Here is a 24,762-nt window from a genome sequence, read left to right as displayed (position 1 = left end):
CCCCATCATTATCATATCTCTAAATTGCATCTCCTCTCTCTTGTCACTATAGTGTAATCTCCTGCTATTGTCTTCCTCTCTTGGTCCTTTCACTCTGCATTTTAGTAGGGAATCACCAGTTTTTCTTTTGCATATTTGATCTGACTTCCTATGTGTGTTTTTTATTTCCTTTGCTGTCTTTTCTTTCCTCAGACAGCTAATTTAAATCTCTGATTTCATCTTAACATATCCTCTTACTATACTTCTTGTTCACGTTCCATGAAGGTCAAATTCTGATCTTCTTCAGACTTCAGGTAGGGATCTTACATTTGTTTCATTGACATTAGTCTGTTTAGAAACAACTTTTATGAGACACGTTTTTCTTTTGGGTTTTCCATACCAGGTATCCAATCCCTTTATGCTGTCGTATGTTTTCCAAAGTCCCAGCCTGCTTTTGTTTTATTTGTTCATTCTAGCTAGGTGAGGAAGCTATCCAGGCTTGAGTTTTTCCGAATATTGCGGGGGAGGGTCAGTTAGTGTTCTTAGCACCTTTCTACGACCTCTTAGAATAGATGCTAGTGTCAAACTACTACCAGATGTAGATGAGAAAGACATGTACACGTCCTCCATAAATTATGCTCCTTAGCACACTTTATCTGCTGTGTCTACCACTGTTTCTGTTACTGTGACCACGTCTTCTAAGTAAGAGAATCAGATGCTTATTGTGCTCTCTGTGTCAAGCAAGATATAAGACACTCTCTCCAGAAATAGCACTGCTTTAGGGTGATTTCTCTCTCTGCCCTTGCTTTTCACACTTGACTTAGATGCACTATGCAAATAATACTTCCTACCCTTACTCATAGCCCCATTCTTCGGTATGTTGTACATGGAGAGGAGTTCTGACCTCTGAAAATATGCAGAAAGTGATACACTGATGAGAACATAGACACTGCTGTTTGCCTGTCCTGCTCATAGCTTGTGTCTATGGCATTCGGCCACTTGTTTGCTCAGTGGTGCAATTCCTGCCTCCTGGACTTAGGAGCATAAAGATGGATAAGTTGACTTATTCCTCCATCTCCTCTGTATTATTTGAGCTGTGCTAGACCAGAATGTTTCAAAATGCTTGTAGTGCAAAGGCACATGCTTAGGGCAATTCTCATCAATAAGGCAGCTAATAAAAGAAGTATCTCAGCACTGACAATCTGTTCTTAAATTTGTTTACAATTTTGTTATTGTTAAGGATAATTTTGTCAATTTCCATGAGTTTTTTTTTTTTTCAGGAAAAAAATGTTCAAGAGTTGTATTAGGCATAACATGTCAACCTGGAAACTAACCAGATTATTAATAGGCATTGTAAAAATAGGTCATTGCTATTTTACACTGAATATTGAGTTTATAAAATCTGAACTTCCAACAAAGAGAAATTACCAACATTTCCTGTTAATAATGTGTCAGTTAACAAAAGCCACTGCAATGTGAGAGATTTCTATAGAGCACTGTGTTAAATTTCCAGTCCATTGAAAATAAGATTTTTTGAAGTATGACTTGGATGTTCCTGACAGGCTTTGAATATCATCTAGGGGGTGTATTTATCCATGTCTGCACTGATTGTGGGAATTAATGTGTTATTGAAAGGAGTGCTATAATCCCCATTAATTCTGGAAACATTTTTTTGAAGTAACAAGGGAGTGGAGTAAGTGTTCCGTGGACTACAAATTGGAAAGCACCAGGTAAAGGGCATAATGAGATATGTGCGCTGCGTGTCAATGATGGGGTATGCTATTAACATATTTCTTATAAACATGAAGTTAAGCAGTGTGATGGAACTAGAGTCAGAAATGTTGGATATTCAGCTTCTTCTTGTTAAGCATTGACTCTAGTAATGCAGAGATAAACTACATACTAAGAGTTTCTATCTTTAAGAAGCTTACCTCCTATGTATGGCCATCATTGTTGTGATGAATGCTCTAACAATGCTCAGCTCAGGACCCAAAAGAGGTAACCTGGACAGGATGATCCCATTCAATAACCTTTGATCTGACTACTCAGGAATCCTCAGGCAGGCCCGCTGCACAGGGGTTTCTTGGGGCAAAGGGAATTGCGTGTTCAGAAACAAGGCAGTGAAACAGCCTTTGGCACAGGGAAGCCAAAGGGGTTGGGAAGCCTAGGGAAATATCCCTGAAGGGGCAAATGAGGGGTGGCTGGTGAGAGGCCCTATATACCATGCAAAGGAGATGGCTATCATTGAAGTAGCAAGCCTCTGTGAACAACCCAGATGTTCATCAACAAGAGAATATATAATAAGCGGTGGATATGTATCCAATGAAATATTACAGAGTAAGGAAAGTGAATGAACTGTAGTTCTGTGAATCCACAGATAAATTGCAGCCAGGTAAAGTTGAATAAAAAAAAAAATCACTGAGGTGTCATAAAACATCTCCCTCCATTTTGTTAATTAAAGACATATGTCAATAGGCATAGCTGATGACTACAGAAGAAATGCACTTTACTTTAAACAAAGACACCGAAACAATGACATTGATAATGATTTTGCTTATTTTGGTTCAGTGATCAAGAGAGGCTGCAGCCAAGAAATCAAGGGAAGAAGACTCAGACTCCAAGGGCAGCAGCAGAAGAATTAGGACAGAAAACCAAGAGCAAAGGTGGGTCATTAGAGACCGAGGCTAAGATCATCCAGACCTTCACAGGCCCAATGACTGTGCATGAGTGTGAATGCTGGAGAGTGAAAAAGGCTGATAGGAAAAATATTGATTCATTTGAAATATGGTGTCGGAGAAGAGCTCCAAAGGTACCCTGGGCTGCCTAGACTTTCTTTGAGTCCTAGAGCAAATGAAGCCAGTAACATTTCTGGGGGCAAAAACCGACAAAATTGAAGCTGTCTTACTTCCGGCACATGGTGACAACAGGGAGAACACAATAGTGAGCCAGGAGTCAGAGCCGACTTAACAGCACATACCACACACACAATATATTTCATATATTGTATATTATATAAATATATAATATACAGTATATAATACTATTTATATAATTCTATGAATACATTTACATATCTTATCAAACGTAATATGTATGTATTTACATATACTGCATATGCAATATGAATATGTTATACATGTATGTTATATATTTACATACATGTATATATAATACATTCATACGTATTTAAAACATATCAATAATAAGTACAAATTTCAGGAAAATGGTTACCTCTAGGTTTTCCTCTGAGAGGGAAGAGGCTGGGAAGAGGAAGCAGGGTGATTCCAAAAGAATTGGTATTATTCTATACCTTAGCTAAAATGGCGCATTCCTTCATGCTATTTCTCTCTATTTTTTATTCTGTCTCTATTAAAATACTTTTGTTCTACCTATTGAAAATGAAGGAAAACAATAAACTTATTTTCGTCCTAAAGTTAATTACCCTACCCTAATGAGCCTTGCTATTTCAAGGAAAAGGGATTTTCTAATTTTAATGATAATAAAAAATCCCAATTGTTAAAACTCTTTGATGTCCAGAAAGTCAATCTGAAGGTTCAAGTGATTTTTAAAAGCCCTTTCTCTTCAAACTGGAACTGAAGGAGGGGAGGAAAGATCCGCAAGTCTCTAAGACAGCAAAAGGCCGGATCGCAGGGAACTCCAAAGCCCTTGATTGGGCTGTGGGTTCATTGCTTTGGCCACGGAGGAGACCGCACCTTTCCACTTAACAGACAAAGTGAATGTAAATTTGCTCTCTGTCACAATACCCCCGTTATTAAATTTAGTAAAAGAAAATTGCGCTAAGAGCTGAATTTTAGGCTTAACTCTGTGACGCTCTCTTTTCTGTATGGGACTGATCAGCTCAAACTGAGAGCTCATGACTGGGAAAATGACCGTCTGCGGTTGCCTTGTTCCTGAATGTGAAAGGTGCCAGGGCCCACTCTGACACTAATTTCACAGTGGCCGTTCCCCCCGATTGTCTAGCAGGAACCAGCATTCTTCCTTGGCTTCCCTGGGAGCGAGGCAGCTGTGGAAGGGAGTCTAGTTAGTATTAACCGCTGCCATTTCCAGCGAGCCCTGGGAAAATGAAACAGAGCATCCGCAGCATGAAGAAAGAAGATTACTTGAAGAAAATATGAAAATGCAAAACTCTGTCCTGACTTGTCAGCTTTGCAGATGTCCTTCCTGATATTAGAAGATCTTCCTGTTTCCTGTGTGTGTATTAGTATAGAAATAAGTTTATATAAATGGTCCTTTTTATTTCCACCAAAGAGCTGACCCTAACCTAATTTTTTGGTTAAATGATGTTGAGAAAATATTCTCAGTGCAAGTGATTATGACGCGTTGCACCTGAAACTGACACCTGGGCTGAAATCAAGGTCCTGATGTGTGTTTAGCGGTGTGCTTAATTATCCTGACAGCAGCGTGACTTACATTACTGGCTCAAAACTATCCCCATTTAGCATTTTCAGTGTCTTTTCCTGTTTGAAAATGACCAGTCCAATCTCTTCTAACTAAATAATTTTCCCCGACAGAAAATGATCTCGTGGATTTAAAATGTATGCTATATGGGAAGAAGTCCCTGATGGGAGCTTAGATTGAAAGTATGGGGAGGAATTGCTCAGACTCCCTTGATCAGCACAAGTGGAAGGGTAAGACTATACAGATAGTGTGTTTATTGGTGATGAATTAATATATATTTGGAACAGGAGAAAGAGAGTAAGAGCAAGAGAGAGAGAAAAAAAATATTTGCATTGGGATACCAGAGAGGAACATACTTAGATAAAAGTGGTTCCCTTTTCATAGACGTATTTACTATTTGCATGTGAATTCTGTGTCTATGATCTTTGTCTATCTTTTGGCTTGTTCATCATTTTCAACTTCATGGATAAAGCATTTTAAATTTTGGCAAATTTCCTTTGCCTGTCACTTGTGCTACTTACATTTTTTTCAGCATGTCTTCTGTTTATGATGGTTATCTCAATTCTGAAGATTTAAATTTTTATTGTAGTAAATCATATCGGCCTTTTCCAATATGGATAAGTTTTAATTATATAACTTGCTGCTCTTTCCATGTATACAGATGCCATGCCTCAACTATCCTACCTGTTGTGCTGTGCAGAAATGTGAAGCCTTCTCTTTGCCTTTTAGGATGTCCTTCAAACACTGAATTACCTACCCCAGTGGTTGGCAAACTGCGGCCCCTTGAGCGTGGCTCTTCCACAAAATACCACATGTGGGCGCGCACGTACAGTGCGATTGAAACTTCGTGGCCACACTCAAGGGGCCAAAGAGCCACATGTGGCTCGCGAGCCGCAGTTTGCCTACCACTGACTTACCCAATACCAAAGTGTTGAGTAATTGATTTGACTCTGAGGAGGTGACTTTTGCAAGAACCAATGAGAGATCAGCAGATGGATGGGCCTTCAGCCCACAAGTGCCTGAGAGTCCATTCAGGAGAAAACCATGCTCATGGAAATTAGCTAGTAGCATTTTTATTGTATTCTTACTTCTGTTTCTCTTTTTTTACTCTGATTGTTTTGTTTCCACCAATGCTCATCAATTCTCAAGAAAGGTTCCTCTCATCCTTCAGAAGAATTTCTTTTGCAAGAATTTAAAATAAAGTAGTACTCACAATTAGTTTCTGGGTAATTTCATGTAGTCATAGGAGGCAGATTTCCCACAGCTGCACATAATTGAGTTCAGTTCATCATCAGATCTCAAGGGTTACTTTCATATTTAACCCCCAAGCAACATTTTTAATGCCACCAACTTCTCCAGGCTTACAAAGTCTGCAATGTAAAAGCCCTTATTGGAAGCTTTGAAATTTATCTTGCCAGGTGTATTTCACAAAGATTATTTGCAAGGGCATGTCAATTAAGTTGCTTTGCAGTTATTTCTGCAATAGTGTTTTACATTTGTAAGGTACAATGTATTTATAACATGCTCGTGCACATCATTTCACTGCTTCCTTCAATATCCTCTTGAAATAGAAAAGACAATTTTTATTTTTTTTTTCATTTGTCAGGTAAGACAATAGAGGCTCAGAACTGGTAAATAACTTGTCCCATTCTATCTGTCAAATATTTATTGAGCATATACTATGGGGAAGAGCATGGGTCAGCCTTTGAGTTAAATATGTTCCAGAGAGCAAGAGCTTACCACTGTCTAGTAAGGTATGATCACTATGCAAATAATTCTATTAAATAAGCATCTTATAACATACATGTAGAGAGTGGGGCAAGTAGGTTTACAGTTGTGAGAATGCAAAACACAGAGTTCATTATTGCATTATTATTTATTAACTATTGTATTATTTTCCATGTGAACAAATGCAAGCCTACTTTTGCCCCACCTTATATATAAGGAAGGGAGAATCTGAGCATGAAGTTTGGAATTAGAGAATTTGGATAAGAATATCCTTTTCTGAGTCTCCGATTCATTATCTGTAAAATGGAGCTGCAATGTGCTGTTAACAAAAAAGGTCTTAGAGTCCTAGCTGGTTTGGCTCAGTGTACTCTTAGTATAGAGGGTTGGCCTGCAGACTGAAGGGTCCTGGGTTCGATTCCAGTCCAGGGCACATGCCCGTGTTTTGGGCTTGATCCCCCAAGTGGGGCGTGCAGGAGGCAGCCGATCAATGATTCCCTCTCATCATTGATGTTTCTATCTCTCTCTCCCTGTCCCTTCCTCTCTGAAATCAATAAAAATATATTTTTTAAAAAAGATCTTAGAGTCTGAGTATCTTTGTTTATAATCGGCCACTACCACGTGCCAGGTTATAAACTTTGCCATGTTACTAAATATTTCTATACTTTAATATTTTTTCTCATTAAAGAGGAATAACAGGGTCACCTCATAGGTATTTTAGTGACTATTAAGAGAAAGCTGACAGGACCTACTGCCTAGTAAATACTCAGAGTCTGTCAGTTGCCATCATTATTTTAGTTCTAATAATAGTATGTTTGGAAGCTCAGAAAAGGACTTGATTGACAATATGACAATGACTAGGTTTTGAACAGTGAGTTGGATTATGATTGGCATGGGATTAAAACATGCACACTTCCTTGAAATGCAGGATATTCTTGAAGAACACGCAGTTATCATCTTCACTGAGAGATACGCTCTTGGCAAGTTACCAGAGGACTGTTTAGTTGAAATAATTATGAAGGCCTTTGGATGGCAGTTAAAAAATTTGTGGCTAATTTAGTAGGTACCTGGGGACCTCTGAAAATTCCCATCAACAGTTAATATTGCCAGACGTGTACAGATTTGTTAGTCTGGTTGGTGTAAAATGGTAGCTGACTGTGGTTTTATTTTGGCTTCTCTTGATTATCTATGAGATTAGGAATCTTTTTTATATGTGAATGGCTAGAATCTTTAAACCTTGTAAGGGTTTCTACTACTCAACAAGGGCCTAATAAATATTCATTGAATAAATTAGTAAATGAACAAGTGCTTGAATTGAATGCCAGGTACCTTCCTTTCTCACAGACATCGAGGATTTTTGACAGGTGTATATAAAGACCATTTGCTTCTTGCCTAAGGTGTAACTTCAGTGAAGACCATGTGAGCCGAGGGAGACATTTCCTGAAATACCCATCTTGGCCATTCTCTTCGTTGCAAAGGTGACCCTTCAATCGCACCATGAAGAAACTCTCTCTTGGAAATATGTGAAGCCTTGGGCCTTTCCAGAAATGGGCACTATAATGTAGAAAGCTAGCAGCCCACGGTTGGAAGAGGAGACAATTACTAACCAGCTGTTTCAGGATGAGCCGATCCTACACCAGTAACGCCAATTGAGAACCCCTACTGAGCGGGTTTGGCCTTTGCAACTGGATTGCTCAACAACTCCTTTCCTTAGTGCCTGTAATTAGGAGACAATTAAGACCTGACTACAGTTACCCAGATGATGGAACCTATGTTAGAACATCGGTTATATTTAGCTATGGTGAGGCCAACAGATCAGGAGACAGCTGCCGTTGAAAAAATGGTTGGTTACACTTACAGATCCCAAGAGAAGGGGGCCCAGCATGCCTTTGGGGGCCACATGCAGCAGCATTGGGGTCGGTCAGGAGGCAGGGGGATGGGAGACAGCTGGCAGGAGTCTTTCTTGTGGTTTCTACACACCGGGAACAGGCAAGGCAGGGTAATTTCCAAGAAAACTTGTTAAGCTGCCATTTTTACTTTATATTGCATTATTAGCTTTGAAGAGTGGGGATGGGCAAGTTTGAATAATTTCAGTGGGCCCTGGGGCACACAGGCTGTCTGGTACCTGACTCCAGGTGACTCAAGCACGTGGATAGTGACCTGGAAAGTGAGAGCCAGTAGAGGAGGTGGATGGGCACAAGCTCTGGAATGGTTGGTTTGCATCGGAAAGGCTTGCTCACAGGGCTAGTGGTTTACAATCTCTAGGAATTGGCTAACACTGGGTGGAGACAGCTAATCCCCAGAAGTGAAAACCTCAGAACACAGCAAATAAAAGATAGAAACAGAGATCGTTTTCCATTTCAGAGCATCATTCCCTCTTATATCTTAAAGGCAACCTATGGGCTAATAATTGCTACTATTTATTGAAAATGACGTATACACTAGATTTTTTAATTAGTTGCTTATCATACTTTTTCTCAATAACGTGGATGTTAGTGTCCTAAACAAAAGGTTTACATTGTCTCAAACATTTGCAACAGTGGGAGAGAGTAGATATGGTCTCTGAGATCCAAAGGGCAGACTGACGGGGAAAATGGATGAAAATCACAGGGAGAGAGACATAGCCCTGCAGATGGAATTCACCATAATAATGTTCCAAAATACAACAGAGTGTTGTCATGTGACACAAAGAAGTCTACATCTCAGGACACACTGTTTCTCCTACCTGTCTTTCAGTCCAGAGAATTTCTACCTAGGGACCCTATGCTCCCATTAGATCCAAGACATGAAGCTTCCCTACCAAGTTTATGTCCACAAAATCCTTAAAAATTAGAGGCAATATTAAAATAACATTTGGCTGAGTGCTGAATGTTCAAGGGTTAAAATCAATGTTGGTTATCTATATATATAAAAGCCTAATATGCAAAGTGTCCCCTCGGAAGTTTGATCTACTGGGAGTTTGATCGCTCGCTATGATGTGCGCTGACCACCAGGGGGCAGTGCGGAATGAAGGAAGTCCCTGCCGGTGGTCAGAGGCCGCAAGGGACCCTACCCATGCATGAATTCCGTGCACTGGGTCTCTAGTAAATTATACTGATGAACTTCTGAGTTATAGAAAATGTTGGAAATTTTATCCCCTTCTCCCTCTCCCCCAAATTGAATGAGAATAGGAAGATACCCTGAGATTCCATACTAACAAAGCAGTCTGCTGAAAAGGAGGGGCCAAGTCACTTTAACATTCCAAGCAAAGGGAAACTACAGAGCTAAAATTATATTCAAGATTTAAGTTATAGTTAGTTAACACCTCTATAAACATTTACTTAATGGCACCCTCATCCCCCACCCCCATGAATTTCTTTTATCCACGAGTTTGATTAGCTGACTGACAGCATATGTATAAGACAGAAAACTTTAAAATGACTGAGTATATGCAGGCATACCCTAGCTCCTACAAAACCCAGATTGAAGAAATTTTAAACTGTGACATTTTAAATATTCTAAAGAAATTGGCTAAGCTAACACTCTACTTTATATTGCATTATTATTTTTAAAGATTCATCTCATTAAAACACAAGCTTATCTTGATCATAAATAACCACAGTCTAATAAGTAAAAGTATGTAGCTTCATGCCAATTCATCTCACACTCCAAGTAAAATAATTCCCTAGTGGTGTAATATACTCAAACATTTCCATCTTACACAGCAACTTCCTACATTAACCACAGAGGGAAAAGATCTATCTTTATTCCTCATCATTTTGCCTCAAAATCAACAACCTGTACATATTAAATACTACAGGCCCGATGCACTAATTCATGCACAGATGGGGTCCGGCTGGGCTGGCCAGGAGGAGGAGCTGTGGGTGGTTGGCCGACTGGCCCTGCCTCCTGGTCGAACTCCCTGTCAAACTCCTGGTCGAGGGGACAATTTGCATATTAGCCTTTTATTATGTAGGATGGTAGACCATTACCTCCCACTATCACCTGAGTGCTCTGTATTGCCTAGTAGAGTGTCTGATCCATAAGAAATGCTCAATAAATTTTTAAATTAAAATACAGTTGACATACAATGTTATATTAATTTCAGGTGTACAATATAGTGATTCTACATTTATATACCTTACAATGTGATCATCACAGCAAGTCTAGTAACCGTCTGTCACTGTACAAAGTTATTACAATATATTGACTATATTCCCTGTACACTGCATCCCCATGACTTACTTATTTTAAAACTGAAGTTTGAACCTCATATTCCTCTTCACCTTTTTTCACCCATCCCCCACCCTCCTCAGTAAATATATAATGTTGAAAAGCTCCAACCTCCATCTCATTTGGTGGATGTCAAAGGCCAAGGAAGAAGAGCTTAAACTCGAAAGAGGAGGAGGGCTAAGTTTGCTCCCTTTACCAGGTATTTACTTTACTATTTGTGATCATCACGTGACTCCCTGGGAAAAGCATCTCCACATCACTAGACCGGACTGGCCAAGACAAAAGCCGGGCGGTGGGGCCGAATCAAGGGATCAAGGGATGGGTCTGGCTCCTGAGCTGAAGGCGAACCTCAGCATGCAGACCACAGCCCTTCTGCACCAGCAGAAGCCTCTGTGTAAGCTCTCACCTGTTCCGCAGCCCCCTTTCCTCTCAGGGGACTTGGGTTAACTTAAATGAGAAAGAGATCAGTCTGATTAGTAGTAGTAGTAGTAGTAGTAACGGTAGTAGTAGATTATCTCCCTGAATATTGTGGAAGTTAGGTCAATAGACTTCTTCAACTTCATTCCAAAAACTATTCTAAGTGTTCTGAACATGACATGCAATATGAGAGCAACTGTTTCCACTACAATATTTCACAATTTCCTGTTAGTTTTTATCTCCTTTCAATATCATAATAGCCTTGTCACATGATGATGCAAGAAGAGCCTAATCAACAAAAACGAGAAGTTTCATTTTTTAACTCGGAGATGTTTATCCTCAGATTTCTCAATCTGTCATCCGCCTGCTGTCTCTTAGCCTCTTGGGACATTACACCACAGATCCTGATGTAGCCAAGGCTTTCCGGAAATCATTTCATTAATGTGTGGTGTGGGCCCTCCACTTGATGACCATTATCCATAGATCATACACTTATTTAAGTTACGCAGATTACAAATATTCAAAAAGGAGAATAGGGTGGGAAATTATTCTCATCAAAAATGGTAAGTTATCATGGGACTGGTTTTGTTTATTTGCTAAAGAAATATAAGAGTCTCACCCTGCTCTGTGGTTAGAGCTTTGGCCTGGGCACTGAAGGGTCTTGGGTTCAATTCCCTGTCAAAGGCATGTACCTGAGTTGCAGGTTCCATCCTCAGGCCCAGTCAGGGCATATGCAGGAGGCAACCTGCACTGATGTTTCTCTTTCTCTCCTTCCTTCCCTCTATTCTCTCTTAAAAAAAAAAAAAACCAAGGGAAATAAATAGCCTCAGGTGAGAATTTATATATATATTCTCCTCAGGTGAGGATTAACAACAACAAAAAAGAAGAAATACAAGAGTCTTGGATAATATTTGCAAATAAATAGTAAACAGAGCAATGTTGATGCCAGACCTCTGTCTTATAATTAAGAATCCTGTAATAATACTAAATGATGATCTAAGGCCATCACCTGACGAAAGTACGATGGGCCCTTAACAGCCCAAGCCAAATGTTTATAGTCAGAGCGATAGAGGGATACACAGGCTCTGTGGGCTGAGAAGCCATGTAACAGCCAAGTGCTTTAAGTAGAGGGATAGGGCCCTAACCGGTTTGGCTCAGTGGATAGAGCGTCGGCCTGCGGACTGAAGGGTCCCAGGTTCAATTCCAGTCAAGGGCATGTACCTTGGTTGCGGGCACAAACCCAGTAGGGAGTGTGCAGGAGGCAGCTGATCGATGTTTCTAACTCTCTATCCCTCTCCCTTCCTCTCTGTAAAAAAAAAAAAAAAAAAAAAAAAATCAATAAAATATATTTTTAAAAAATAGAGGGATAGGGCTTAAATATCAAAGGAGCACATGATATTCCCAAATTAATCTCTGCTGTTTGCAGGACTTTCTTTTCTATTTCTTTACATTCAGAAGTCTCTCAAGAAACTTCTGACACTGACAGGTAATTATTTGATGACAAAGAGAATAAGGATGATAATGATTGTGATAATGAGCACTATCGCAATGTATGTGAAATACAGTAATGAACGATACTTTCGCCAAGCCACCAAGGTTTCCTCACCTGCAGGACTACTTATCATCAGTTGAAATTATTGGCAAGTGCAGGGAGGTTTCCAAATTCTCTCAGCTGTATCTGCTACCTGTGAAAAGAATATGGAGCTTCCAGTAGAGTCAGCCTCTTCTCAACTATGTATTTATGAATATGCAAATGCATATTGAATGTGTGCATGTATATATGTGTGTGTGTGTGTGTGTGTGTCTATATATATATATACACATATATGTGTATATGTGTGCTGTGTGTATTAAAAAGGAAAATAGCATTATCTCATTTAAGCTTTAGAGAGATCCTGTCAGTCAGATAGTTTAGTCACAATTTTATATACAAAGAAACAAACATTCAAGGAGTATTGAATGTTTTGCAAAAAATACAGAGGTAGTCATCAGAAATAGCAGCATTTTTTTAAACCCAGGCATCTGGTGGCAAATCTCATTCCAGCTAACGGGAGAAGAGCGGATAAGTTTTTTAGTTTGAAGGAAGATCAAATATTGTCACTATCGGCTTGTTCTATTGGACGGCCAAGCTACAACTCCAAGGATAGCACTAATTGGTTAGGAAATCATTTCCATACAGAGTTGATACAAGTCCTCACGTCAGACCTGAACATAGCCTGTCATTGCAAAGCCAACATTTATTAAATGTGTGACCACGGCTAGTCACTTCACCTCAGTACGCCTCAGTTTTCCCATCTGTAAAGATAATACCCATTTAATAACTTAATTTAGTAATTTAGTTAAATGGTAAAGATAATATATACAATGATTTCTGTGAAGATGGAGGATGTAGAGAGACTAATACAGTGCCTGACATTTAGTAAGCAATCGCTAAAATTCAACTTCAGCCTAGTGGTTGAATGTCAATTTATGAACCAGGAGGTCACAGTTCCATTCCCTGTCAGTGCACATGCCTGGGTTGTGGGCTGGATCCCTAGTGTGGGGCATGCAGGAGGCAGCCGATCAGTGATTCTCTCTCATCATTGATATTTCCATCTCTCTCCCCCTCTCCCTTCCTCTCTGAAATAAAAAAATATATGTATATATATTTAAAAAATAAAATAAAATGCAACTGCAATTATTTCTATTATTGGTCATAGGGTACATGTTGTGTCCACACTGCACAGAATTTGTGAGGTCACTCCAGAATGAAAGCAATAATTTTTTAAGCTCTTACTTTGAATGTAGATTATATGGGAGGAAAAGTGGACACTCATTTCCCTTAACTTAGTGTGAGTTGCTATGTAGCCAAAAAGATAAGACACGGATGCATCTATGGTAAGAATAGGCACAGTCCCAGACAGAAGTGACGCTGACTGGAGAAATCCTGGCTGATTAACAAATAAAAGTAAAAGGTACGGGGTAGGGAGCCAGGAGAAGAGAGAGATTGACACATGTGTGGCTGCTCTGCGACAGGAGCTGCCTTAGCCCCTCTGCTGCCTCGGGTCCGCTGGTGAAGACGGGGGACATTTTCCCAAGTCGTGTGAGAGCAGCACAGCTGTCGTGTTCAGGAACTTGGGGAAGGAACGTATGCTTCCTGCCAAGCTTTCGCTGGGTACAAGCTCAAGGCTTTGCGCAAACAGAATGGTTTTTTAAATGATTGGAAAGGTTCCTTCTCCCCGACAGATGGAAAGTATCAGAGATTAGGGAAGCGTGCCCGTGCGAGCGTGCACATATGCGAATGTGTGTGTGCACACCCACGCTTGCACACATGCGTTTGGTGAGTAGGCCATCAATAGAACTTGAAAACTGTATTAAGAGTTTGGGGCTTCTCTGTCACTGCTTCCGCGGTTGTTGCCTTGTTTTTCTGCTATTGCATTGTGTTTTCTCACAAACCTATTTTTTTTCAATGTATTTTTATTGATTTCAGCAAGGAAGGGAGAGGGAGAGAGAGACAGAAACATCAGTGATGAGAATCATTGATCGGCTGCCTCCTGTGCGCCCCCTACTGGGGATCGAGCCTGCAACCCAGGCTTGTGCCCTGTCCAGGAATCTAACCTGGGACCCTTTAGTCCGCAGGCCAACACTCTATCCCAGCCGTGGGCAAACTACGGCCCGCGGGCGGCCCGTTTGAAATGAATAGAACTATTGAAAAAAAAAAGACCGTACCCTTTTTATGTAATGATGTTTACTTTGAATTTATATTATTTCACACAAACACTCCATCCATGCTTTTGTTCCGGCCCTCCGGTCCAGTTTAAGAACCCATTGTGGCCCTCGAGTCATAAAGTTTGCCCACCCCTGCTATCCACTGAGCCAAACCTGCTAGAGCACAAACCTATTTTTTTAAGTGAATAACAATCACAACCATTTTTTCCATAGACCTACATGTTTATGGAATAAGGGTTTACTCTGGCATTGGCATATATATGCATAATAGGTTTTAGAACTTTTTTCAAAAGCTTATCACCCCCCCACACACACACACACACACACAAACACACAAAAAAAATACAATTTAGCGTCCTCCCATTATGAACTCATAAAATGGCATAACCACTCAGCTTTTATAACAAGAAAAAATGGGCCTGGTTTTTTTATTTAAAAATATTTTAGGGAATTTCTCATAAAAAGAAATGGGGAAAAAAGACTGATATTTCCCCTCTAGATCCTTCTATTCTTTGGATATTTTAATCTCACTTGCCATGTGGGATGATTAGAGCAGTCAAGGTAACTATGGCAACACTCAATGCCAGAGTTGACATCTTAAGTGCTGCCTGAAGTTTAGCCAACAGTTTATTGCACCATTGCCTTTTTGCCTAGTAATTGTAGGAGCTGTTGATGGAAGTTTCATGTAATTAAGGGCCATTTGGGGGGGACACTCTTCCATGATTCTGAAACCTTAAGCTAACAATATTGGCACGGCTGGAGTCAACAACTCTAAATATACATATAATCTCATCCTTACAGGACCATCTTTGGAATATAGGCATTCCTCAGTGATGTTATGGGTCTGGTTCCAGACCACCACAATAAAGGGAATATTGCAAAAAAGTGAGTCACAAGACTTACTTGGTTTTTCAGGTCATATAAAAGTTGTGTTTACGTAGTCTATTAGGTGTGCAAAAAGTACAATGTCTAACAAATGTGCAGATCTTAATTTAAAAACACTGTGTTGCTACAAAAAGAGAAAAAGGCTAACCATCATCCGAGCCCTCAGCGAGTTGTAATCTTTTTGCTGGTGGAAGGCCTGGAGGTGATGACTGCTAACTGATCAAGGTGGTGATTGCGGAAGGTCAGGGGAGGGAAGACTGCAGCAATTTCTTAAAATAAGAGAACAGTTTGCTGTATTGATTGACTCTTCTTTTCATGAACGATTTCTCTGTGGCATGTGATGCTTTTTTGATAACATTTTGCCCACAATAGAACTTCTGTCAAAATTGGAATAAATTCTTTCAAATCCTGCTGCTGCTTTATCAACTAAAACCGTGTAATAGTCTAAATCTTTTGTTGTCATTCAACAGTCCTCATGGCATTTTCACCAGTAGTGGATTCCATCTCAAGAAACTATTTACTTGCCCAGCCAGTATGGCTCAGTGGTTGAGCAGTTGACCTATGAACCAGGAGGTCATAGTTCAACTCCTGGCCAGGGCACATGCCTAGGTTGCAGGCTTGATCCCCAATAGGGGGCGTGCACGAGGCAGCCTATCAATGATGCTCTCATCATTTATGTTTCTATCTCCTCCCTTCCCCTCTGAAATCAATTAAAAAAAAAGATATTTTTTCAAAAGAAACTACTTTCTGTGTTCATCCATAAGAGGCAAGTCTTCATTTACTAAAACTTTATTATGAGATTGCACCAATTTAGTCACATCTTCAGGTTCCACTTTTAATTCTAGTTTTTTGTTGTTGTTGTTGTTTTGCTTTTTCCACCACATCTGTAGTTATTTCTTCCACTAATGTCTTGATCCCCTCAAAGTCATCCATGAGGGTTGGAACCAACTTCATCTAAACTCCTATTAATGTTGATATTTTGATTTCTTCCCAGAACTCAGAAATGTTTTTAATGGCACCTAGAAGAGTGAATCCTTTACAGAAAGCTTTAAATTTACTTTGCTCAAGTCCATCAGAGGACTCACTGTGTGTGGCAACCGTAGCTTTATGAAATGCATTTCTTAAATAGTAGGACTTGAAAGTTTAAGTTATTCCTTGATCATGGGCTTCAGAATGGATGTTGTGTTAGCAGGCAGGAAAATGTTAATCTCATTGTGTATCTCCCTCAGGCTAACTAGGTGACCAGGTGCCTTGTCAATTAGCAGTGGTATTTTAAAAGGAAAGCAAGTCCACACCCCACCACTGGTGCAGTGTTGTGGGAGTTCTTCCCGTAGGGAAGGCACCCACAAAGATGAAGAACTCTACGGTTCTGCCTGAGGGAAATTCGCTGAAAGTTTCCCTCTATAGAAAGAGACTATAGAGAACTTGATGCCTCACAGCATTGGACAGCGATGGGGATCTTGCTAGAGAGCATTTAAGAGAAATCTGGTAGTGCTATGATACAAGGAAAATGGCAAAGCATCCAGAACTTTTTCAACCTCTTTTATCTCGTGGCACACACAAATCAATTACTGAAATTCTGTAACAACAACAAAAAAAGGGTATAATTTTGATTCATTCACACTTGACAGCTATTGTTGTGTAGGCTTGTTGTCATTTTTTTTTTTATTTAACAATCTAAGGAAAAAGAGGTGAGTGCCTCTAACTAGATAGTCAAGTATTTCATGTTTTAAAAAGTCTTGTGGGCACACTAGTTGAAAATCGCGGATATAGAGAATCTTAGAGAGAGACTTTCTAGAAAAAACCATTTTTGATTCTTAGTCAACTCCCGGATTCAGGAAGGGTACACCCACTCAGGAACAATCAGAGCAGGATATGGGGCAAATTTAAATATTTCCCAAGACTCACAGAAACCCATCAAGAGTAGATGTTTCGTTGGCACACACAGCTTAAACACAAGCTCAGACCGAACAGTGACAAACAATAAGTCATTTGGATGCTGGAGAGACTCCTAGAAAGCCAGGCATAAAAGCAAAATGACACTCATTTCTGGCCGCCTGAAAGATTGGGTAAATGTGGAAAGTTGTGTCGCTTCAAAGTGATTACAGAGGAAACCTACAACTATGAGTTCCTGGTTGAAGATGTGGCAACATAATGTAAATTCCCTGAACTGGGGTAGCAGTTTGTAAGCCACACAGGCACTCAACAGTGAGGAGTAAAAGGCTAACAATCTAAAAGAGCTTAAGCACACCTTTGAACAATAAGTTAACTACAGCCAACCCCTTATAGGTAAATGAAAACATAAAACAAGGGAGAACACCTGATTAAAGACAGTAAAGGCTGCATACTATGCAGATACATAATTAATGCAAATAGCACCACCAAGTCATTGAACATTAGAGAATGGCCAAACAACTAAAATAGCAATGATATACCAATGAATGGGAGGAGAACTATGCATATTTAGCACACTGTATTATTTAACCCTTTGCGGTCGTTTGTCTACTCTCAGCCACCAAAGTTTTCTTACCGTTCCGGTCGTATGTCTGCTCTCAGCCACCACAGCAAGGAACCGTACGAATCTTAACTCTATTCATTCATGTATCAGTTCATAATTTCTCTGAAAGCTCTTAAGCGTCTAAGCGACCTTGTCACGAACCAAAACATTGCCCCGACAAATCGGAGATATCGAAACTCAATATAAACAAACGCGGTCATTCCACACTCGCCATGCAAAACACCGTGGCGAGTCAGTCGCCTTTTGAGAGTGGAGAAATCGACAAGCTTCGGAGATACTTCGCAGAATTTCAAATAAAGCTTTACAAATTACATTTAACTGTAATTAGGCATTCTTGCTTGTTAAGATATTTCAAAATAATACTCCAAAATGGCAAAAAGAAAGTTACCGAAAGAAGTGTACTGCGAACCTGAAAGTAACGATGAAGGGTTTTATTTTGGCACCTTGAATACTGATTCTGATGTAGAAAGTGATAACGTTTGTAGTGATTCTACTAGTAGTGACTTGGTTCCAAAAAAGAATTAATAAATCTTGTTTATCCTTCATAATCTTGTGTTATGTATCTCTGCTCTTTCAATGGAAATTAATTCCAACCAGTACGACACCCATGTCCAAATTTAATACCACCGCAAAGGGTTAAAATATCCAGTTCTCAACACAAATCTATCTATATAAAAAGCCAGCGACCAGAACACCAGGCCCCTGGCCCAGGCTGGCCCCGTCCCCCAGGGAGCGGTTAGGGGCGCCCCTAGGCAACGCGATAGGGTGCGAGTTTAATCGGGGGAAAGTCGAAGAAACAGGAGGGGGGGAGGTCTTAAGGGTCTGCAGGGTTGGGGTGGTTGCCCGGAATAGGTGTGGAGTGTGCTGGGGAAGGAAGAGGAAGATCCGATGGGAAACGGCTCAGCACAGTACCTTGCTCATTGCGAACCAGGACGGTGCCAGCCGGGACTGAACGGGCGGTTGTCTCATGAGTCCGCTTGGGACCCACATGTTCATGGCAGCGGCTGTGCTCCCGAAACTTCAGATTCCAAACAGTGAACAGCTATCAACGCCAAACAGAAAAATCCTCTCCAACTACAGGCCCTGGACATTGCAAGCGACTGAAGGAAACACCACTTAAGGAGGAGCTAAGAACCGGAAGTGTGCGGCCAGAGGATTGTGGGATTGTGGGATTGTGGAGCAGCCTGGTGCTGACCGCTAGAACCTGGGCCTGTTATTGCGCATGTGCAGTCAGCCCTATAGTCCTCAGTCTCGCAGTATTTGGAGGTGACTTCTGGTGGGAAATTATTTCGATTGAGGTTTGCTGTTCCCTTGCGGGGAGGAAGATCAGAATTAAAGGTTTTGTTTGTTACCTTGGTTTGAAGCTGGGACAAGAGCCGCTAGTACAGTGATGATGAACCTGTGACATACGTGTCAGAGGTGACACGCAAACTCATTTTTTTGTTTGATTTTTCTTTGTTAAATGGCATTTAAATATATAAAATAAATATAAAAAATATGTCTTTGTTTTACTATGGTTGCAAATATCAAAAAATTTCTATATGTGACACGGCACCAGAGTTAAGTTAGCGTTTTTCAAAATGCTGACACGTCGAGCTCAAAAGGTTCGCCATCACTGCGCTAGTACGACCAGCTCCACGAGAAGCACACACGCACCTCCCAGGAGCTGCAGATGAAGTGCACGCAATGGAAGCCTTCAATGAAACCATCAAGATCTTTGAAGAGCAGGGCCAGGCTCAAGAGAAGTGCAGCCAGGAGTACCTGGAGCGCTTGGCATGAGGGCAATGAAAAGGAGATGCAGAGGATCCCGCTGAACTCAGAACGGTTCGTCTCGCATCGCTGGGACCCACGAGAGCCGCAGGAAGCTGGAACAGGAGCTACCGACACAGGCCTTGGACAACCAGGAGATCGATCAGCGCATGAGCAGCCTGAAGCCAGACCTCATGCAGCTGCGCAAGATCCCAGACCAGTACCCGGTATGGCTCAGCCAGAAAGGCGCCCGGCAGAACAAAGTCAACAAGTGGTTGGGAATCAAAAATGAGACTGAAGACCAGTATGCACTGATGGAGGATGCAGATGACCTCCCCCACCATGAGGATGGAACCTGGTATGTGGGCAAGATCAACCGCACGCAGGCTGAGGAAATGCTGAACGGCAAGCCAAATGGTACCTTCTTCATCTGTGAGAGCAGCCAAGCGGAGCTGCTGTGCCTGCTCTGTGGTGGTGGGCACTGCCCTCCCCTGGCTCTGGCTGCCCCCACCAGTTCCTACAGTTCCCCAAGATTGCCCTGCCTGTACCTGCCATGTTTACAAAGGCCCCTGGGGTGCTGGGCCCCAGCCTGGTGCCCTGATTTTTAAGCCATAGACCTGTGGTCAGGGCAGGAAGAAGGCAGGAAGGAACTTTGCCCGGCCACTTCCAGGAACCTCAGCTGTGACAAATAAGTATATAAAAAAATGTTTAATCTCATTAATGATGAAGAAATGCAAATTAAAACCAAAATGAGATACCACCAAATTGTCAAAAACTAAGCATCTTAAATACCATCGACCCCATGAAAGAAGCCAGATTCAAAATAATACATGTAGTATGATTCCAGTCATATGGCATGCAAAAGCAAGTCTAGACAGAGAAAAAGATTTTTTTTTAATGGCTGCATAGGCAGACGGAATAAGATTTGAAAAGAGTAGCAGGAAATGATTATCACTATATCTGGGAGAATAGAGAAGTGGGATTGTGTTCATGGAGAAGCATAATGAGAAAGATGCTAGTGATGTTCACTTTTTATTTCTCTGCTCAATAAATAAAGTTAGGAATTCCCTTTATAATTGTATGTTAAACTATGCATATGCTTTATTTTTCTGTACTTGAGTTATATTATAAAATAAAGAAAAAATACTTAGAGACACAAAATTTATATATTGTCAAGAGATAGAGACGGTGTAGCATGGGAGAAGACCGGTGGCTTCAAAGGTATCAGCAATTTATATTTTTTAAGCTAGTGTTTGTTCATTTTAATATAATGAGTTATAGCATAGTGACACAGGGTGTCCCAAAAAAAGTGTACACACTTTAATAGATGATTTTCTTACATTTTGAAAATGAAGTTGTATTTAAAAAAAAGAAAATGAAGTGTATTTTAATAAACACTGCCTTTATAATTATTCAAAGTGGGATATACATGTATATACATACTTTTATATGAAAATTATTTCATAATTTAAAAAAATATCCTAACCTAAAACCATATACCAGTCATAATAGTCATTAAAATTATTAGCTGTTATTATAAATTACAAGTTAAAACAATATGAATCTCTAAAACAGAGTCAGCATATTTCATCCTGAGGCCAAAACTGGCCCACCCCTTGCTAAGCATGGCTGTACTAGACGGAGAATGGATTTTATATTTAAAGCGTTTAGGGCAGTGGTTCTCAACCTTCCTAATGCCGCGACCCTTTAATACAGTTCCTCATGTTGTGGTGACCCCCAACCATAAAATTATTTTCGCTACTTCATAACTGTAATGTTGCTATTGTTATGAATCGTCATGTAAATATCTGATATGCAGGATGTATTTTCATTGTTAAAACATAGTGATGAATCACAAAAACAATATGTAATTATATATGTGTTTTCCGATGGTCTTAGGCGACCCCTGTGAAAGGGTCCTTCAACCCCCAAAGGGGTCGCGACCCACAGGTTGAGAACTGCTGGTCTTGGGGAAATAAAAGCAAAAGAATAATACGCTGTGACATGGAAATTACATGAAATTCACACTTTAAGTCTATAATAGTTTTTTTGTAGCCTAGACACTCCCATTTGCTTAAGTAGTGTCTATGTCTGCTTTCTCTAAAATGCTAGTTTTGAGCAGCTGAGACCATATGGCCCCAAAAGCCTAAAATATTTCTTACCTGGCCTTTTATAGAAAGTTGCTCGAAATGCTTTACCCTTCCCTTCCCTTCTCAAGGGCAGGTTGCATCTCTCTGCATTCGAAGCCACTGTGGTGAATGGCTACCCCCAGGGCTCAACTGCCTGAGGAGGTCCCACCTGAGTCTGGGCAGGTTTGTATGGAAATGAGCCATCACCATCCAAACTGTGGCTCTTTCTGAAAATAGCTTGCACCCCCCATCTCTCTGTTCCAGGCTCCACCCACAGCTGTCACAAGAGCAGTGTGGGAGTCAGGGGAACCTCTCCTGGAGTTCAACAAACTCTGTTTCTCCTGGGGATCCTGCTTTATGGAGATGTGGACCAAGTGGAGACGAGAAAGGCAGCGTTTCCAGGTTTGAATTTTAACTCTGTGGCTCATCAGATGTAAAATCATAGGAAATTTGTAGACATTTTTATGTTTTTTTGGTTTCTCTTTCTGGATTAGTAACATCTACTTTAAAGAATTTTTAATGAGATTTAGGGTTAACATATGCAAAAATTCCTGCAAATAAGACATTCCATTAATAGATGCGATTAGTATTCCTAATGATCTATTCAGAAGGTATCAGGACAAAGAGAAAATATTCAAACTAGCCTCTGTGGTATTACTAGATTTCAACTCTAGATCTTTAAAGACTTCAGGTGCCAGGAAATGGCAAGGAGTGCAATTAATTAATTCAAAAAGACAGGGCCCGGAAGTCTCCAATCAGCTCTTCTCACATCCTCAGTGATTTACCACCTCCTCTCTACTCTGGTCTGAATTCAGATTTATAGGGACTCTCCCAAGGCACCTCTTACACACATATCTCATCTCACTTTACAATTCCAGGTGATCCTCATTGTATCCAGGGCAGGGTGGTTAAGAGCTAAGGTTTTAGCAAGTTTCCGAGAAAATAAAAAGGTCTTAGAAAAGACATCACTGCTGAAAGTGAATTCCTCAGACAGTGATTCACCTTATTAGGGCCATTCAAGAAGAAAGGCAGTTTCCACATGAAGGATGACAGAGAGAACAGCCCAGGGAATTACCTGTTTATTCGCATTAGAACACTTGATAATTAGGAAAAAAACACATGGACATCCGAGAGTTAGAATGGCTGTAATTAAAATGAGACTGACTTGAGTGTGCTTTCAACTGAACTGGGTACAAAATTATTAATGTATCAAAATATGACATAATAAATTACGCCTTGTTGTTAATTCTTTGAGTCCTACCTTAGAGCCTTTTTAAAAGGATTAGAAGGAAGAAAACTTTCAAAACTCTTCAAACAAAGGAAGACATCAGGTAAAGGTGCTCATTTCTGGGGAGGTGGTGGTGGATAAGGTGGTAAATTTGCATATCTGGGAGAGCTAGACAGCCCCACCCCTTGCACAAGGTACAAGCACAGTGGGCTGGGACATTGGGAATGGAAGGGTAGTTCTCACTAGAAACCTAAGAACTGAGTCTAGGCATAAAGTCTATGGGCTGCTTCAACATCTTAGTGAAAGAAACCTAGGTCTCCCTTTCAACTTCCTACTCCTCATGGGTCCAGGAAGGGCTGATGGCCTTTCCAGGGCTCTCACAAGTCTGAGCTAAGCAATAGTGATGGTCGTAATAACAACATCATTACTCCCAGTTAATGTCCAGGGTGATGACACTGTGCTAGAACTTGTGCTGGGTGTTCCACACGCACTATTTCATTTCATCTTCAAAACAGTTTTATGAGGTCCTCAAAATGCTCCTACTTATACACGAGGAAGCCAAGGCTTAGGAAGGTCAAGTTCCTCAAGGTCATCCCACCAATGATAGTTTCAAACTCTGCCTCCGAAGTCCATGCTCTTTGCCATTTGGTCTCTCCTCATCTGCCTGCCTGATGCCTTCTCATCCTCGCCCTGTCACACATGATAGTTGTACGTGATAAATGCATCGTCCCGTGATGCATGTATTTTATTCAATTCATGGCTTGTTTTCATTCTTTGAATGCTCTTCACCCGTAAGTGTCTGCAGCAATGGCTGTTTATTTTCTGAGTTCTCGGAGAGCACAGACTGCGTTTAAGAAACACGCCTTGCATACCGTTCAACACCATGTGGCACGCGAAGTGATCAGTAACACAAGTCTTCTGGTCAGAAGGATGCGCCTTCATTCTGTTTGCAGCTCGATGCCACTTCTCAGGAAGAAGAAGCATAAAGAACCTGTTCAATCTCCAAGTGACACAGAGTACCTGCATCGTCACTGCCAGTCCCTCTGAGCAAGTCACATTTGACGTGCGATGGACAAATCCATGGCCCAGAAGGTCTAACCCAGTGGTTGGCAAACTGCGGCCCCTTGAGTGTGGCTCTTCCACAAAATACCACGTGCGGGCGCACACGTACAGTGCGATTGAAACTTCGTGGCCACACTCAAGGGGCCAAAGAGCCACATGTGGCTCGAGAGCCACAGTTTGCCAACCACTGGTCTACCCAAAGCTCCAAAGCAGTTCAGGCCGAGGACTGAGTTCTGGCTTTAACACTTGCCACATGTGTAATCCTGAGCCAATTACCTCATCCACCCAAGCCTTAGCCCAGTGGTTCTCAACCGTGGCTGCACATTAGAATCACCTGGGAATCTTTTTAAAATCCTGATTTCTGGGCCTCATCCTCCAGAAATTCTGTTTCTTTGTTACTAATGTTGTGGCCCCACCCCATAACAAAGAAATAGAATTTCTGGAGGATGAGGCCCAAAAATCAGGATTTTAAAAAGATTCCCTGGTGATTCTAATGTGCAGCCAAGGTTGAGAACCACTGCCTTAGCCACTCTCCTCTGTAAACAGTTAGGGTTGGTGATTTCATGGTTTGTCCTCTTGGTTATATCAGGACCTATTTGTCCAGGCCTGTTGACCAGACCCACTTCCTCTCCTCCTGGTACTGAAGATGCCTTTGGGCCTTGACCAAATGCTTCTCCTTGCCCAGGGTTTAGGTTAAACACCCTGCAGTGGAGAGGGGATGGTGGCATCTC

General features: G+C 41.0%; 1 pseudogene; it reads left to right on the top strand.

Annotated features, from left to right (window-relative positions):
* The window catches only part of LOC132222210 (phosphatidylinositol 3-kinase regulatory subunit beta-like), a 111,581-nt pseudogene extending 91,354 nt beyond the window's left edge, over positions 1–20,227 (top strand).
* The last annotated feature ends 4,535 nt before the right edge of the window (positions 20,228–24,762 follow it).

Source organism: Myotis daubentonii, chromosome 19, assembly GCF_963259705.1.
Source record: "Myotis daubentonii chromosome 19, mMyoDau2.1, whole genome shotgun sequence".
In the NCBI taxonomy this organism is placed as follows: domain Eukaryota; kingdom Metazoa; phylum Chordata; class Mammalia; order Chiroptera; family Vespertilionidae; genus Myotis; species Myotis daubentonii.
Note: the sequence above shows the minus strand (reverse complement) of the source record. Positions and strands in the feature narration are given on the sequence as shown.